Source organism: Zosterops lateralis, assembly GCF_965231275.1.
Source record: "Zosterops lateralis genome assembly, chromosome: 4".
Lineage (NCBI taxonomy): Eukaryota > Metazoa > Chordata > Aves > Passeriformes > Zosteropidae > Zosterops > Zosterops lateralis.
Window position 1 is genome coordinate 23,353,047 of NC_139765.1, and position 18,298 is coordinate 23,371,344.

Here is an 18,298-nt window from a genome sequence, read left to right on the forward strand (position 1 = left end):
TAGCTTTAACCCAGCAAGGCATTATGATTTGCTTTTCTCCTATTTGTATTCCCTCTGGTGCTTATCTGAACAGCAAAAAAGGAAAGATGGAATCAGGCAGCTGGGAGATGAGGGAGAGAGAGAAGGAAAGACTGCCTCGGCATGGGGTTGGATCAGTTTTGCCATTTGGTGGACTGTCACTGTTCCTGTAGACAGAGGGACTTCTTTGAGACTGAATGCAAATACAGGGGGTAGAATTTATTTGGCAGCAGTTGAACACATTGCTGCACAATAAAAAATGAGAAAGAAGAAACAAGGATTTGTTGCAGGAAGCTGAGTCAGAAAACTTGATTTAACTGCAATAACTCATGAGAAAGGAAGTTAAAACAAGAAAATTATTTAATGCTGCAGAACATAGGATTCTCTGTATTCTTCACAAAAAGATTCTGACTCCTAATGCAAACAAAGTTGGAAGTACTGCAAATACTGTCTTAACTGTTATGGTCAAAAGAGTCAATGCTGCTTTAACTTATTCACACACTGGCACTGAAAATCAGTCTGAAAAAGACGTGAAGCAAAGCAGCTTTATGCCCCAAACATAGGACAGCAGAGTTTTCAGTGTTACAGTTGAAAAAAGCATAATTCATTGAATGTCTTTTTCTCCTCTTTAATGCATTCCAGCTCAAAGAAGCTGAGTGCTTCTGTTGTCCAGTAGGGTGAATAACTGCTCTGTTTTGTACTCAGAACAAAATTTTCATTAGCATGATTCAGAAAGAAGAATGTATTTAAAGTGTACACAGATAATTTTATAGATAGAAAAGTTCAAAATTCTAGGTCATCGCAGATTTCAGTAGTCACATCAAAAAATTATGTATTACAGGAAAGGCATTTTTAAGTTCACATTTGGAAGAAATTCAGTGCTGGTATTTGAGACATTTCTTCATTTCAAAAAACCCACCAAATTTTGAAGAGCCTCTGCTTGAAAAACTAATAAATTTAACAGTCTTTCCACATTCTTTTTCAGTTTGGAAAAGCTCAGGTTTTCTAGCTTAGCCACTCAGTTGGTATCAGCTTTCATTTTAAACCAGCCATGCCACAGAACTGAACATGCTCTTCCTTTGGCCAGTTTTCTACTCTTGGCTTTGCTCCTGCTTCCAATTGAGTTTGTATGTAAACCATAAATAAAAATCCCAATCTTGCTCCATTTGTATTCCATATGTTTGCCAGGCTATTGGCCACAAGAGATCATAAGCAGGTTGTTTTTCAAACCTCAAAACTTGGATAGGCATTGAGTGCATCATCATACAATTATTTTTACATTAGAATATTATTTAAAGGTCTCAGAAATTGTAATTTGCTTTAAAATACTGTTTCCTTGATTTTGCTACAATAGAGCCCTAATTTTCAGTAATGGTCTGGCTAAAATTTGCTTCAATATCAAACCTTTAAATTTCAGAGATTCATTACCCTGATTATTCTTTTTTTAATCCATTGTTCTCCTTTCCTTGGGTTACCATGGTTTCTTTACCAGCCTTACTGGAAGTGAGTTTGTTATTAAATACTTCTCTTCCCATATCTGAAAAAAATGCTGTTAATATCTCCTTCTCATGTTTTTGCTGAATTGGTGATTATAAATGACATATCTGTGTTTCTGAAACTCTGTGCAGGTGCACAACTCCTACTCAATAACAACTCCCACTGGGGTTCAACACTTTCTACTGCAATCTTTCTTCTTATTTTGTCTGTCCTCCACCGTTATTCTTCCACTGGATTATTAAGGCAGCACTTCCTATTTTAACAGTCAGGCAATCCAAGACAGAGGAATAGATCAGAGTTTCTGAGCCCAGAGTTCACACATGACCTCTGTTCTTAGGGCAATGAACATCAAACAAGAAGGAAGTCATAAAACACTCAAATATTTGATTTCAAAATTGTATTCAGTATTGAACTGCAGCCATTAGATGTTCCTAATTGACCAGCCAGTTTCCCAGCCTCAGCTATCACATGCTGGTGATGCAGCAAAAGTGAACTTTTGAGATAAGAAGCTGAAGAGAACAACAACCATCTTTCATCCTGGGCATTTGTTGGAAATGACTGAGTGGTCTTGAAGAACATTTTCTCAAAAGCATCTGCAGATCAGCTCAGGATTCTGAATTGTCTGGGTGAAGGACATTCCTGGGTATTGATTCAGGAGGAATTCAAGTATATTTGAAAGGATAGAGGACTTGCTTCCAAAGAAAGGAATAATGTCCTCTCACCCATTCTTCTCAGGAAGGCAAAAGGGTTTAAGTGGTGATGGGTAGGGACCTTACTGGCTTAGGAGGAGAATCCGTGAGAAAAACTGACAAAAAAGCAACACTAAAATGTGCAAAGCAATACCACTTCTACACTGCCTTTACATGAGCAACTGCCCTTAACAATCTTTGTTGTTGTTGTACTACAGGGTTTTTATGGATGCCAACAAATCAGCTGTGTCAGCAGAAGAGAGAAAATTTAACTCAATCTATGACATCATATCCTATCCTTCTCCAAACACTGCATCACCTCTCTAGGATGAGGTGGAATTTTTTAGTCCTGTAGTTTCAAACATATGTTGAGACTGCTTGCAAATGCTTTCCTTCTTATCCTTTTCAAGCTTTGCATCTTGGGTGTGGAGGTCTGAAATACTAAATATTTGCAGTCCAGATTCCCTGCGCTTAGCACATGCCAGTGAATCCAAAACCTAAGGAAACTATTTGCGCTACTTAGGCACACACACACACAAGCAGCTTTGATTGGTTCCAGCTGTCTGGGATTGACAAACACATACACATCTGTGTATACACACTCTCCTGATTCACATATGGGCAGCACATATTATAGCATAGTAAAGCCTTCACAACAACAAGCCTGAAAATTCTTAGTAAAACAAATAGTATTTAGCATTTTCTTCCCCGTTATATACCTGGAAAAGTCACTGGCTTATATTTTACTTGTTTGGACTTAGAGGATTTGCTTGTTTGATGAGGATGGTACTTGTTAGAAGCTTGTCCATGTCTTAGTTCCTTCAAGAGAAATGAAGGGCAGAGAAAATTTCTGTAATTTACCATATTGTTATGATTAATGCCTTAATACTCTTGCATTCCCTTTAAAAAGTCAGGCCTGTCCCCAAATGAAACAAAACTATCTCTAGAGCAAAATACAGCAGCATCAGTGCTAGCAGCACCAAGCTGCAGTCATGGAGGAAAGAATAAAAGCATCCTCTCCTGTTGAAATGGCAGGAGAAATTTCAGGGCCATAGAAGGCATTTGTAGTCTTGCAAAATAGCTATGACACCAGGGCCTTATCTGGTAAAAAGCAACAACTGATGGAATTATTCCATAAAGCTCACAGCCAAATCAGCTGTCTCCAACAAAAACGAGTTTGGAATGTTTCTTCCTTCAAGATTTATTGACGCCATAAACTGCTTTCACAAAATTAACAAATCACAACACACTTGTGTCTTTCAGTCTGCCAGCCTGGATAGAAAATGACACTACCATTTCATGGTTACTCTATTTTTCTAACACAGTTTTATAAGCAAATAAATTTATCTCAAATTCCACTCCCTGCATAATTCGTTAGTGAAATATGTTTCCACCTTGCCACTCCACGGTGACAAAGCAGCACCAGTTAAAGGGCTTTTTCTAACATGATGTAATGGCAATGCCCTGCCTGTGGCAGGAGGAATGTGGCTGGCAGCATGGCAGTATCACTGAGATGATACTTAAACATAAGCAAAGACAGGGATTCCTGAAAATAAAAAGTGACCTGGATTCCATCAGGATTGCTCTAATAGCAACTATTAAAGGGGAAAAAACCAAACTCAATTCAGCTTGGTCAAGAGAAGCCAAAGATTTTACTTTCACTTTGTTGACCGATTTATGGCAACACAAACTTTCATTACAAAACTATGTAGAAATCAGCAAGTTGAAAACTAAGTAAATTGTGTGTTATACTGAGAGAAGTCATTGGCAGCATGAGTGAATATAAAAGAAAATTATTACTATACCGAATTTCAGATTTTAAGGAGAACCGTTGGCTCTCCTGCCAGCTTGTTTTCAAGGGCTCTGGATTTTAACAGAGCGGACTTGTGACTTCTGTTTCTTCTCACCCCACCTCCCCTCCCTGCTTCAATGTAAAAATTCACAAAGTGTATAACAATATAGGCATTGTTCTTAACTTCAATTTAAGAGCAATATAATTCAGTTTAGTTCTGAAGCATTTGCAGTGAAATAAATGTTTGACTCTATCAACACCAGCTTTGAATAACCTCACAGGCTTCTGTATCCAGTTCAATGTTCCCAGCTTCTGATTCAATGCAGCCTGTGTGCATGTCCTGGATTTGTGAGATAAAGAATGTATTCTATTTGCCATCTGTTGGAGGTGGGGGGCAGTTATCTTATCTCTTCCAAGAACAATGTCTCCCTCCGGGGAGATGTCTCCTGCTAATGGGCCATTAAGTGACTCACTGCATGACTGATAAGGTACATCATCCCATTGTGAGATGCTCCACCCAGAAGGAGGAACCAAGCATTCCTACCTGCATAAAATAAGCTTGGTCTAAGCCATCGGCCCCAGTTTTCTTCACTGGATTCCCCAGAGGAGCAGCCATCTTCGCTGGATTCCCAGAGAAGCAGCTTCTTCCCTGCTGGATTCCCAGAGGAGGACCAGGCCCATCTACTCTATCACCAGACCTTCACAGAGAACTATACCCTTCTACAGGATCTCTGCTTCAGCAGCATTTCATCTGCCACTGCAGGAGGCACAGCCACCATCCAACTGGACTTTTACCAACACCCTGACTCCTCAGGGTGTCAGGTTTTCTGACTGTATCAGTAGTTTTGTTTGTACTAATTACATTTGTTGTTTTTTTTTTTTTCTATTTTAGTTTTTTCTAGTAAATAACTATTATTCCCATTCCCATACCTTTGCCTGAGAGCTGTTTTTTTTTATTTTGAAATTGTGGTAATTCGGAGGGAGGGAGGGGGTTTACCTTTCCCACTTCACAGGAGGCTTTTGCCTTCCTTTACAGACTCCTGTCTTTTCAAACTAAGACAGATCTTGGCGCCCAACGTGGGGCTCGAGGGCATTGAAAGGAAAAAGGGAATAATAGTTCTTAAGTAATCTAATTGTGTGAACTGATATAGAAACATCTTTGAGTGTCACCATGTGGTCTAGCTTACCTTGGTTTGGGTGGCACGTGATCGTGGCTGTATTTCTCCCATTTGCAGGCCCTTATCTAGATATGGGTCCTATAACTAAGGCTACTGTGGCTGTTATCCAGTTTGGCTTATGGGTCAATAAGGTGAGGAATTCATGGATCTTTAACTTCCTCTGGAAGGCAGGTACATGGATTCAGAGCTATCATACACTAACTGTGTGTTTTTGGGGTTACCTTAATAATGGTACCTATTGTGAAGAAATGACACCAGGGGAGATTTTCTCCCAACCTTTTAACCATCTTTTTGGGTCTGCTCCACCAGTTTTTGAAGGGTTAAGATCCACTCTGAATGCTAATGATGTCATACAATGGGTGGTGTTGTTGATATGCCTGTTATATTTAGCACTCAGAGATAAGGGAAGATTAACATGGAGAACTACCCTGACACCTGCCCCAGAGACTAGAGATGCTGCTGTTCCAGAGCCTGACCCTGCCCCACAGTCTGTCTCAGAAATGAACCACCCAGATTGGATGGGGGTTCTGGTTAAGGAGATACATGAGATGAGTCAGATGCTGAAGGAGTGCATTTCCCCAGCTATTGAGAAACCCTCACTTTGCCTTCAAGAGGGACAGCCAAATAGTACAGCAGTGGAACCCACAGGTGTTACAACTGTCCAGGGTCCAGCCGAACCACAAAGGCAGTCACAGCCAGCAGCAGTTGCCCCGGTAGAAACAAGGAGGTCTAAGATGAAAGCTGAGCACCCAGATAAGGATAGGAATGGAGGAACCTCACAACCCACAGGGGAGCCAGAGGTTGCAATCATCACCGAGTCCCTGAGGTACGAAAGTCTCCGTAACCTGCACAAAGACATTGTGCGACGGGGACGTGAGGCTTATACTACCTGGTTACTCCGGGTCTGGGATCTTATGGGTACAGGCGTGCAGCTGGATGGTGGTGAGGCAAGGAACTTGGGACCCTTGACCCAGGACTCAGGTATGAATCAGATTTTTGTAAGGGAGCCAGGGTCTCTTTCTCTCTGGGAGCGGCTTTTAATGAGTGTCAGAGAGAGGTTTGTCCACAGGGAAAGAATGCAGGAGCACCACCATAGGATGCGCTGGAAGACCCTTGAGGAAGGGATCCAACAGCTGAGGGAAGTAGCAATATTGGAGGTACTCTTCGGGAGGGATGGACAGCATGACAATGACCCCGACAAAGTCAGGTGCACAGGGCAAATGCTGTGGAGCCTAGCAAACCTTGGGCCATCTCAATACACCACTTTTATTGCAACAATTGATGCAGATACTAACCGAGAGACCGTGGGTTCTGTTGCCAACAAGCTGAGGAATTATGAGAGCATGATCAATGGCCCAATGCAGGCTCATATCTCAGCTGTGATTAAGGAGTTCAAAGAGGAGATGAGGGAGATGAGGGAGGAGATGAAGAAAGTTAATGCAGCCCCTGTGCGAGTTACAGGCCCCAAATTCAGTGCCCAACATTCCCCAGCTAGAGACAGAGGGTACACCCCAAGGGCCAATTTGTGGTTCTTCCTGCGTGACCATGGGGAAGACATGGGTAGGTGGGATGGGAAACCCACTTCTGTCCTGGCAGCACGGGTGCGTCAGCTCAAAGAGGGAAACTCTAACCGAGGAACTTCCACCAAGGTGAAGGTAGCCTCGACCTCCCATGACCGAGCTGCCGGGTATGATGTGTCAGATCCCCTTGAAGGAACCTCTAGTATGTATGCCCAGGAAGGGAATAATAACCAGTGTTAGAGGTGCCCTGTCTCTAGCCAGGGAGAGGCACGGGAAAACCGGATCTTCTGGACAGTGTGGATCCGATGGCCTGGCACATCAGAGCCACAAAAATATGATGCTTTAGTTGATACTGGTGCGCAGTGTACTTTAATACCATCGGGACAGGTGGGGGCAGAGGCTGTTTCCATTGCTGGTGTGACAGGGGGATCTCAGCAACTGACCCTGGTGGAGGCCGAGGTGAGCCTGACCGGGAAGGAGTGGAAGAAACATTCTATTGTGACCGGCCCAGACGCTCCATGTATTCTAGGCATAGACTTTCTCCGGAACGGCTATTACAAAGACCCAAAGGGACTCAGGTGGGCTTTTGGAATAGCTGCTGTAGAGGCAGAGAACATTAAGCAGTTGAACACCTTGCCTGGATTATCAGAGAACCCGTCTGCAGTAGGACTCCTGAGGGTGGAAGAGCAACGTGTGCCAATTGCGACCTCGACAGTGCACCGCCGGCAATATCGGACAGATCGAGATGCTGTGATCCCCATCCACCGGATGATTCGTGAGCTGGAGAGCCAAGGGGTGGTCAGCAAAACTCACTCACCCTTCAACAGCCCCATCTGGCCTGTGCGCAAATCCGACAGAGAATGGAGATTGACTGTGGACTACCGTGGCTTGAATGAAGTGACTCCACCGCTGAGCGCTGCCGTGCCGGACATGCTGGAACTCCAGTATGAGCTGGAGTCCAAAGCAGCAAAGTGGTATGCCACTATTGACATTGCTAACGCGTTTTTCTCCATTCCTCTGGCAGCAGAATGCAGGCCTCAGTTTGCTTTCACGTGGAGAGGTGTGCAGTACACCTGGAACCGACTGCCCCAGGGGTGGAAACACAGCCCCACCATCTGCCATGGACTGATCCAGACTGCACTGGAAAAGGGTGAGGCTCCAGAACACCTGCAATACATCGATGACATCATTGTGTGGGGGAGCACAGTGGCAGAGGTGTTTGAGAAAGGAGAAAAAATCATCCAGATTCTCCTGAAAGCCGGTTTCGCCATTAAGAAGAGCAAAGTCAAAGGACCTGCCCGAGAGATCCAGTTCCTTGGAGTGAAATGGCAAGATGGACGCCGCCAGATTCCCACTGAGGTCATCAACAAGATCACGGCGATGTCTCCACCGACCAGCAAAAAGGAAACACAAGCTTTCCTGGGTGCCATAGGATTTTGGAGAATGCACATTCCCGAGTATAGCCAGATTGTGAGCCCTCTCTACCTGGTTACCCGCAAGAAGAACGATTTCCACTGGGGCCCTGAACAGCAGCAAGCCTTCACCCAGATCAAGCAGGAGATTGCTCATGCGGTAGCCCTTGGCCCAGTCAGGACGGGACCAGAGGTGAAGAACGTGCTCTACTCTGCAGCCGGGAACAATGGCTTGTCCTGGAGCCTTTGGCAGAAGGTGCCTGGTGAGACTCGAGGCCGACCCTTGGGATTCTGGAGCCGAGGTTACAGAGGGTCCGAAGCCAACTACACCCCAACAGAGAAAGAAATCTTGGCTGCCTATGAAGGAGTTCAAGCCGCCTCGGAGGTGATTGGCACGGAAGCACAACTCCTCCTGGCACCCCGACTCCCGGTGCTGGGCTGGATGTTCAAAGGAAAGGTTCCCACTACCCACCATGCCACTGATGCTACATGGAGCAAATGGATTGCCCTTATCACCCAGCGTGCCCGTATTGGAAATCCGAATCGCCCTGGGATTTTGGAGATAATTACGAACTGGCTGGAAGGTGAAAACTTCGGTCTCACTGATGATGAGGAACAGGAACAAGTGACAAGGGCTGAAGAAGCGCCACCATATAACCAACTACCAGCAGAGGAAACATGCTACGCTCTTTTCACTGACGGTTCTTGTCGCATCGTAGGGATAAACCGAAAGTGGAAAGCAGCCGTATGGAGCCCCACACGACAGGTTGCACAGGCTACCGAAGGAGAAGGTGGATCGAGCCAACTCGCTGAGCTCAAGGCTGTTCAGCTGGCCCTGGACATTGCTGAAAGGGAGAAGTGGCCAAGGCTCTACCTTTACACCGATTCGTGGATGGTAGCCAATGCTCTGTGGGGGTGGCTGGGAAGGTGGAGAAAGGCCAACTGGCAGCGCAGAGGAAAACCCATCTGGGCTGCTGATATATGGAAAGACATTGCCTCTCGGGTGGAGAAACTAACAGTGAAAGTCCGTCATGTAGATGCCCATGTCCCCAAAAGTCGGGCTGATGAGGAGCACCGAAACAACGAGCAAGTAGATCAGGCAGCAAGAATAGAGGTGTCAAAGATAGACCTAGATTGGCACCATAAGGGGGAGTTGTTCCTGGCTCGATGGGCCCATGATGCGTCAGGTCATCAGGGCAGAGATGCCACCTACAAGTGGGCACGAGACCGAGGGGTGGACCTAACCACGGACAGCATTTCTCAGGTTATCCATGACTGTGAGACGTGTGCTGCCATCAAACAGGCCAAGCGGGTGAAGCCCCTATGGTATGGTGGACGGTGGTCCAAGTACAAGTATGGGGAGGCCTGGCAGATAGACTACATCACACTGCCCCAGACACGCCAAGGCAAGCGCTACGTGCTGACCATGGTGGAAGCCACCACTGGATGGCTGGAGACCTACCCTGTGCCTCATGCCACCGCCCGGAACACCATCTTAGGCCTGGAAAAGCAAGTCCTGTGGAGACATGGCACCCCTGAGAGAATAGAGTCGGACAACGGAACCCATTTCAAGAACGGCCTTATCAACACCTGGGCCAGAGAACATGGTATCGAATGGATATATCATATTCCCTATCATGCTCCAGCTGCCGGCAAAGTTGAACGGTGCAACGGACTCCTTAAGACCACCCTGAAGGCACTTGGTGGTGGAACTTTTAGAAACTGGGAAATGAACCTGGCAAAAGCAACCTGGATGGTCAACACCCGAGGGTCCATCAATCGAGCTGGTCCTGCCCAGTCTGAACCCGTGCACACAGTAGATGGAGATAAAGTCCCTGTGGTACATATGAAAGGTATTTTAGGAAAAACTGTTTGGATTAATCCCACCTCAGGCAAAGACAAACCCATCCGTGGGATTGTTTTTGCTCAAGGACCTGGTTATACTTGGTGGGTAATGCAGAAAGATGGAGAAACCCGTTGTGTACCACAAGGAAACCTAGTCTTAAGTGAGAAATGGGTGTAAGATTTCATTGTGATGCAGATGGAAATAGAATAAGGGGTGGATAATGTCCTGGATTTGTGAGATAAAGAATGTATTCTATTTGCCATCTGTTGGAGGTGGGGGGCAGTTATCTTATCTCTTCCAAGAACAATGTCTCCCTCCGGGGAGATGTCTCCTGCTAATGGGCCATTAAGTGACTCACTGCATGACTGATAAGGTACATCATCCCATTGTGAGATGCTCCACCCAGAAGGAGGAACCAAGCATTCCTACCTGCATAAAATAAGCTTGGTCTAAGCCATCGGCCCCAGTTTTCTTCACTGGATTCCCCAGAGGAGCAGCCATCTTCGCTGGATTCCCAGAGAAGCAGCTTCTTCCCTGCTGGATTCCCAGAGGAGGACCAGGCCCATCTACTCTATCACCAGACCTTCACAGAGAACTATACCCTTCTACAGGATCTCTGCTTCAGCAGCATTTCATCTGCCACTGCAGGAGGCACAGCCACCATCCAACTGGACTTTTACCAACACCCTGACTCCTCAGGGTGTCAGGTTTTCTGACTGTATCAGTAGTTTTGTTTGTACTAATTACATTTGTTGTTTTTTTTTTTTTCTATTTTAGTTTTTTCTAGTAAATAACTATTATTCCCATTCCCATACCTTTGCCTGAGAGCTGTTTTTTTTTATTTTGAAATTGTGGTAATTCGGAGGGAGGGAGGGGGTTTACCTTTCCCACTTCACAGGAGGCTTTTGCCTTCCTTTACAGACTCCTGTCTTTTCAAACTAAGACAGTGCATTTACCACTACCACTCCTTCTGCTGTTCATATTTTCTTCCCACTGCTTTTCTCAAATATCCTTCCCTCACTTTTTTCCTTCTCTCTTACTCTCTTTGCTCCCTGTGCTAGAGCTTTTCCCTTTTTTGTGTGACAAATAAGCATTTTTTTCTTTTTCCTAAAACACTAACAAAAAACATGTCCAAGAACATTTGACATTTCAAAATAATTTGCTACTCTTTACCCAGCTATAGTAGTCATGCTGTTGCATTATACTCCATCATCCAGATTATTCAGGTCCCAAGATATCAAACCAGGAATTAAATCAGGGGCTCATAATTAAGCAGTAAAATTTTAGTGGTGGGCACCTGCAGTTCCCGTTGACTGCAAAATAAATGCTTATTATGGAGCATTTTGCAAAGCGTCACTACTTGCCTAGGTGACTATCAAATTAGGACATTTGTTTTGGATACTGCAATCCCCATTTTTTACTGGCAGATTATCCTTTTTTGAAGCCCACTGCACTCTGGCTCTCTTGTCCCAATTTCAATTACAAGCTTTCCTGTGTTCTACACCAGTCTTAACATCCTGACATGACCCCTGGCAAGAAGTTGTCACTACCAGTTGTTTAATCTAGGAACTGAAGTAGCACATTATTTCAATTGTAAATGAATGAATGAATTGTGAGAACAGCCTGTCTGGTGACCCATGAAAACAATTTTCCTTTCTTTCAGAGTGACAAGATTTAAATCTTCAGAGACTTAGGTTTTCATTTGCTTTTATTTCTAAAATGAATCAAATTACACAGATGTGTGAGCTGGGAACCAGTTTCTAAATATGAGATGCCTTCCCTCCCATTAAAAATACAACATTCTTTACAATATTTAAGCACTTGGTGCATAAGTCAAAGTTAAGTATAATTTTTCCTGTATCACGATCTTCCCTTACTTCTTTTCTAAAGGAAATGCTGCTCTATCTTGGAACTTGGTTAGCAAGTACAATATAGGCAGCGAGTGTTGTCTGGGGAATGATGACCTGCAATAAATAAGAATCCCTGAACAGCAGAGGAAGCGCAAAAGGTGTTTGTGGGCATGTGATTGAAATTAGGGTGATTGGACATTTGCAAAGTACTTCAAGAAAGTCTTTCTGAATGGTTACAAAACAACCCCTGTTTCATATCATCTGACAAATTGATCAAGCCACCCACCCCCCACCCTCAAAATCCAACAAACCCAAACTGACAAACTTTTCAGTTATAATAACAAGATGAAGGGTGTTGAGGAACACTTTCAGTGCAGGGATCTCAGTGTGCAGCCGCACTGTCAGCTGCAGGTTGAGCTCTAGGTGGTGAGAGCCCCAGGCAAGAGGCCAGGAACTGGCCCTGACCCTTTGCACAACAGAGAGCACAGGACCTCTGGCACAGCCAGGTGACCTGACACTGAGACACAGCAGGAACCAAGGACTCAGCTGGAAGAGCCAGGAGTTTGTCACACACAGATTGGGAGGGTATAAAAGCCCAGGGCTTTCTTTGGGGTCCCTTCTCCAAGGCACTGTCCTGGGTTGCAGTGTAGGATATGCACAAAGTATTTATACTATCACCATCTTCATGAACTGTTGAAACCAGGTGGGCTAGTGTTTTCCCAAGGGTGTCTTCTGCTAATGGCCTTTGGGGTGTCTTCTGCTAATGGCCCATCAACACCTGGCCCATGACTCACAGGTAACTCCCTCCAGGAGTTATCTCTGTTTAATGGGCCATCAAGGACCCCCTTCACAACTCCTCATCCTATTGTGAGATGCTCTGCCCAGGGGGAGGAGCCAAGCATTCTCACCTGGATATAAGCTGGTATGTGGGACAGTGCAAGTAGCCCTGACCCACTGGATTCCCAGAGGAACAGGGCTACCAGACCTTTCTACAGGATCACTGCTTCAGGAAGACCATCTCATCTGGACTGCTTCCACTATCCTGCTCAGGTTGTATTCTGACTCTGTCAGTGGTCCTTTGTGTTATTGCATTTATTTTATTTTTACTTTTTTACCTTTTTTTCTTATTAAATTATATTTCTGACTTGGAACCTCTCACTCGTTTTGCTTTCAAACCACGACAGGCATCCAGCTCAAGCTGCTATTTTTTTGTTGCACCATGGTTAAATTATTTTAAGGATCCAGATGTCTGAGACTCTACTTAGGGAAATCCCAGCTCAAGCCAGTAAGGAAACCTGGTCTGACTGTGGGAGTGTAGAGGGTGTATGGAGTCAAGCACAGCACCTGCTGGGTCACTGGAGCTGCCCTCTGAGAAAGGGCTTCGGTCCCATTGTGACTGACAGAGTGGCTTCTGGATAGTCAGATGAGGAAAGTTTCCTTAAGAGCAATGAATACTTTTAATGAAAGCCTAAGCTTCTGGGACACATCCACTTGCTGGCTGCACATATTTGTGAATATATTTTTATCCTACATTCCTACCAGTCTTACCAGACTTCTCTGAACTGCTTTTCATCTTGAAGGAAGGAAAGCAGAATTAAAAACACAGTTCCTAAGTTTAGAATCCAAGACTTAGTTTATGTTTTATTTTCAGTTTATACAGAGAGAGAGCACCCTCCATTATGGCTCATTTTGCTTGAGCATTTAATGCAAATTCAAAATTTATACTTTCAGGGTTTGCTTTCCCTTGTGAACCAATGAGCTTTAGTGGTGCAGAACACAGTTGGCACATTGCAGCTACTTGTATGACAGCTGCTGATCTACGCAGATCACCTTCTGCCTGGCCCTAATATGTCTCATATTTGCATCCCTTGCTACCCAAGGGAACAACAGAGAATTAGGACAGGAAACCAAAATGAACCAGATCTCACATTTATTGCTGTACATACTACTGTACCTGGATTTCACAGGTCTCGTAGGAATGGGTTTTAAATTGGCGTCCTGGAGTAGTGCAGACCGTTGGTGAGCTATCATCTGCATTCCTCAAAAGCCTGAAAAGCAATGTCATCTGCAAATGAGCTGGCAGCAGATACTCAAAAGGACTTTCTGGGCTACACAGTCCATTGTCATGTTGTTGCAGATTCCACATCATCTAAAGCCCATGTTACTTCCAATTTTTGCATTTGATAAGATGCCATCCACAAGCATACCTTTCTAACACAAAGAATTAGTGTAGAGTAAGACCTAGAGATCAAGGCTTCCTAGGGGGAAAAAAGGCAACCCAGGCTGAATACTAAATTCTTATTTTGATTAGTAGGGTCTAGGGAGAATGCTTATCTCAATGTTCTTATGACTCTCCCTTTGGTGACAGCAGTTTGTTCATCTTGAATTTTTCTGTTTCCAACTGGGAATAGTCCAAGTTAATGTAGCTTCTTGGAGATGGTAGTGTGCCTAAGTGAAGGTATAGAAGGAATGGTGAAAAAACATGAAAGAGGAAAGAATACTTAGCACTTCTCTCCCACCCTCATAGCATGCTATACACACAGAGCTTTACAGAATTTCATGATGCAGTTCATGATACAAAAGTGTGCTAGCTTGTATGGGCAAAGCACAGCTGAGGCTTCTCTGAGGTCTGAGATTAAATCACCTTGAAAGTGAATTTAGAGTGCAGGCCCGATTTGCTCTCCCTTATAAACAACACAGCAGCACAGTCCAAAGGCCAAACATCTTGTCTCCAGCAGCTGCCCATGGTGAAGGGTTACAACAGTGCCAAACTCATACAGAGAGATGCTTGAGACCCTTTCCCTGGTATTCCCTTTCCCTGAATCTGCTCATCTGGAACGTACAGACAGAAGGCTTAAATTTCATCATTTTCTGGAAAGGACATCTTAAGTGAGCCATGGAAACAGATGACTGTGAAAGTAAAAGACAAGGAAAAGAATGAAATACAGATGTGGAAGCAAACAAAGAGTAGCCAGGTAATAGGAACAGAGTGAAATAAAGCTTAACACCAGCTTTTCACTGCTATGTGGGCTGCACATGTTCTCTGAACATTTGGTCTCCTAGTCACCAAAAAAAGCCTTGTGGCAAACTCTGTCAGGAAGCAATGGATTCTCTCCAGAGCATGTAAGTGGCTCAACTGCCTGCGTATTTGTGTAAACTCTTTCAAGTGAGAAGTGTGGCCAGAATGGTGAGCAATGATTGGAAAACCTCCTCAGAGGCCTTGGAACTTTGCATATTTCATGCATGGCTTTATTTACACTTTTTCTGCTTCTTAGCGCAGAGAATACATGTTTTCCATGTTTGTACATATTAGAGAGGCCAAAGTACACAAATGTAAACATGTTGTATGTGTGTGTGAATTCAGAGAAGGAGGGCAGAAACTGAGTTTGAAAGACAGAGAGTAACTCAGTTTGCAGCTGAGGGTAACTTATAGCTTGCAGGAGCTGCATTTTCTGACAGGAGCAAAACTGTTCTCACCTATCATCCATTCTGAAATTGCATTGCAAAGTTGTGTCTTGGACTCATCAGTACTGAAACATGACCATGGGAAACAAGCACAGAAAAGCAGATATACAAGGCTGGACTCAGCAGTGAAGAAAAAAATAAATACGGCTTAAGGGAAAAAAATGACAACTCTATATACTTTTTAGTCAAGAGATCATGTACACAGTGTTCTTTTGAATAAAAAAAGTCTACATTTCAGCCAAAGTAATGACTGCAGCTTTGAAAAGCCAGTAGGGAAGAAGTATGTGATTTGGTAAAAAAGTAAGGATAAAAACATTTCTCCTTCCTCCTTTCTTTAAAGGTCTAGTTAGCAAAATAGAACAATCAGAAAGAGAGTTAGTGCAGGTATTTAGAACTTCTAGGATACTACAAAAGCCAGCTGTGAAAAGTGAAAGAGAATTAAGAACTTGTGAATAAGTAAATAACTAAAAGGGAGAAGGCAGAGGCAAAGTAGGTGAAGGCATATTTGTTGAGTGATAGAGGGCACACATGAGGGATGAGAAATATAACCTGTGGTTTATTGCATTTTTAATTTTTTTTTAGGTTACTAAGATCCATCCAGAAGACAGAGGCATGAACTTTCCTGGCTATCGCTCAGCTATTCAATGAAAGGTACCACCTCTGACAGACATGCCATTATCTCCAAACGTCATGGCATCCATGATAGTTGGATATTAGGATACTTGCAATAATTAATAGACGCCTGCACAATACTCTGAAAATCTCAATTTATAGGATAACTACTAATTTCAGATTACTCTCGTGCGGATGGGTTTCTCCACTTCTTTTCAGTCTCCTTGTGTTTTCTTTGCCTAGCTGTTAGCACTGGAATGAGGGCCTCCTGGTGGTGGAATCTGTGACAGTCAAGAACATTTCTTTACAAAGCAGTGAAACGGCTGTTCTTTTATCTCTTGAGTTAGCTATAATGAAATAAAGAAACAGAGAGAGAAAATGAAATGTCGACTTTGTCAGCAAAATATAGGTGAGATATTTAATATCTAGGATTCTAAAAGAAGGGACATCTGCACAGCACTGAGGCAACAAGAATTACCCCACTGCTGAAAAATTTAATTGGGCAGGGAATTAATTTCAACATGCCAAAAAAGTTTTAGTTTATAGGTTTTAAAGTCAGTCTCATTTAGCCCAGCAGATGTTACATTATAACATTATAGATGGCATTATAAAGCCACCAGGCTTTATAAAGCCTTGTCTATGGTAACAACCAGGCAATGTAACAACTTTCAATACAATAACTAAAATAAATACTCTCTTTGACATCAGAGTAAGCCTCGAATAAATCTACTTAATTCACTAGTCAATGTGGTTTTCCTGTAATTATTGATATAACAGAGAACAATAATAATCCCACAGCATATATGAAAAAAAGCAAGTGAAACACTATGGAGTTGAAAGCAGCTCTGAGAACATCTAAGCTATAGATTCTCTATCACTTTTGGGCCAAAAAAGCTGAAGAAGATGCTCCAGATTAGGCTACCAAGAACAGCTTGGGTCTATTCCAAAATTTCCACATTGCCATGTGCTACAGCCCTATCTTCATCCCGTCAATCTCTCAGCCTTCTACCAGTGTTCTCAAAGATGTCTTCCTGGAAACATACGCTGCTTCCTTACACAATGACTGTAAGATAGAGGGTTTTCACCATTTAATGGGCTTTTGCAATTCCTAAGTGATCTCTGTAGTTATTGTCCTGGGAGAAAGACTCTGTGCTTAGGTGTTCTTCTCCCCACAGAGTGACAGGAACAGAAGGATGCACACTACTACACCATAATGCTTTTAACATAGGTGAAAATCATATGTCAAACTATATATAAACATATATATGTATGTATTTGCAATATACTGAGAGACAATGCTAGAAACAGCAACCATCCATTGGTATCTACCTGACATGCAGATGGAGAGACAATGATGAAAAGCTGCTGCCAAAATAGCCTGGGAGGTTGGTGCAGTGAGGAAATTCCACAGCATTTTTCAAGGAAATGGAGTCTGTCAAGAAATGGATTTTTGTCAAACCATGCAGAAGAAGAAAGATTCCTGAAGCAAATCACAGCAGAAATCAAGACACTGAATCTCGTTCTCTTAGTCTCCAGAGGAAGCCTTCTGAACTCTTGTGGACAAGCCCTACCAACTGTGAGACATTCATTCACACAGCTATTATCCACCGTGGGCACAGCAACCAGGCACAGAAGGAAGTATTCACCTCATATGCCAAGGCAGTGGGGATGGGCTGCCTGGCTTTTTCCAAGTCTCTACTCTGCAAAAAGAGGCAGTAAGAGAATCACTCTGAGACCCCAGATGCACGAGACAGTCAGGTTTTACAATAATCACAGTGTGTGTTTCTACAATATTCACCTTGCCCAGCACAAGAACTCAAGCGGCAACTGTGTGAAACATACAGGTTTCTTCTAGGAAGGTGACCATTACTGAAAAAAAACACCCCAACCAAACTGAGCTCAGTCCCTCACTATTCTGTATGGTCTTTGGCTCTTATAGGCACCCAGGTGAGCTGTCTTTATTTTCTCATTTCAAAACTATAATTGTACATGCTCTCAGCTTTTTTTCCAAAGTTCTTGCCCTCATTTATCTGGGCCTTCCTTTCATCTTTCTTACCCAATTTATGCACACATGTATGGGTATTAAATGGTGATTAAAGCCCCAACTACTTCACAAAGACCTTGTTCTGAGCGAGTTTTTATTCTACTTTTAAGGATGTTGACTTCCTCCCCACATCTCATTATAATCACTTTTCTTATTGCAAAAATCTGCTTTCCAGATTACAGACTCTGGTATACTGGGTTTGAAGGCAGTATAAACGTTTTATGTTTTTATAGCATGTGTCCTGCAAGAACCAGATATTGGTTAACTGGACTACCAAAAGATACTGCAGCACCAGAGATTTTTCTTGTCTCGAGTCACTGCATTTACTGTGCTATTTTTCCAATTCTCATTCCAAGTGAGCAATTTTCTGGTTCC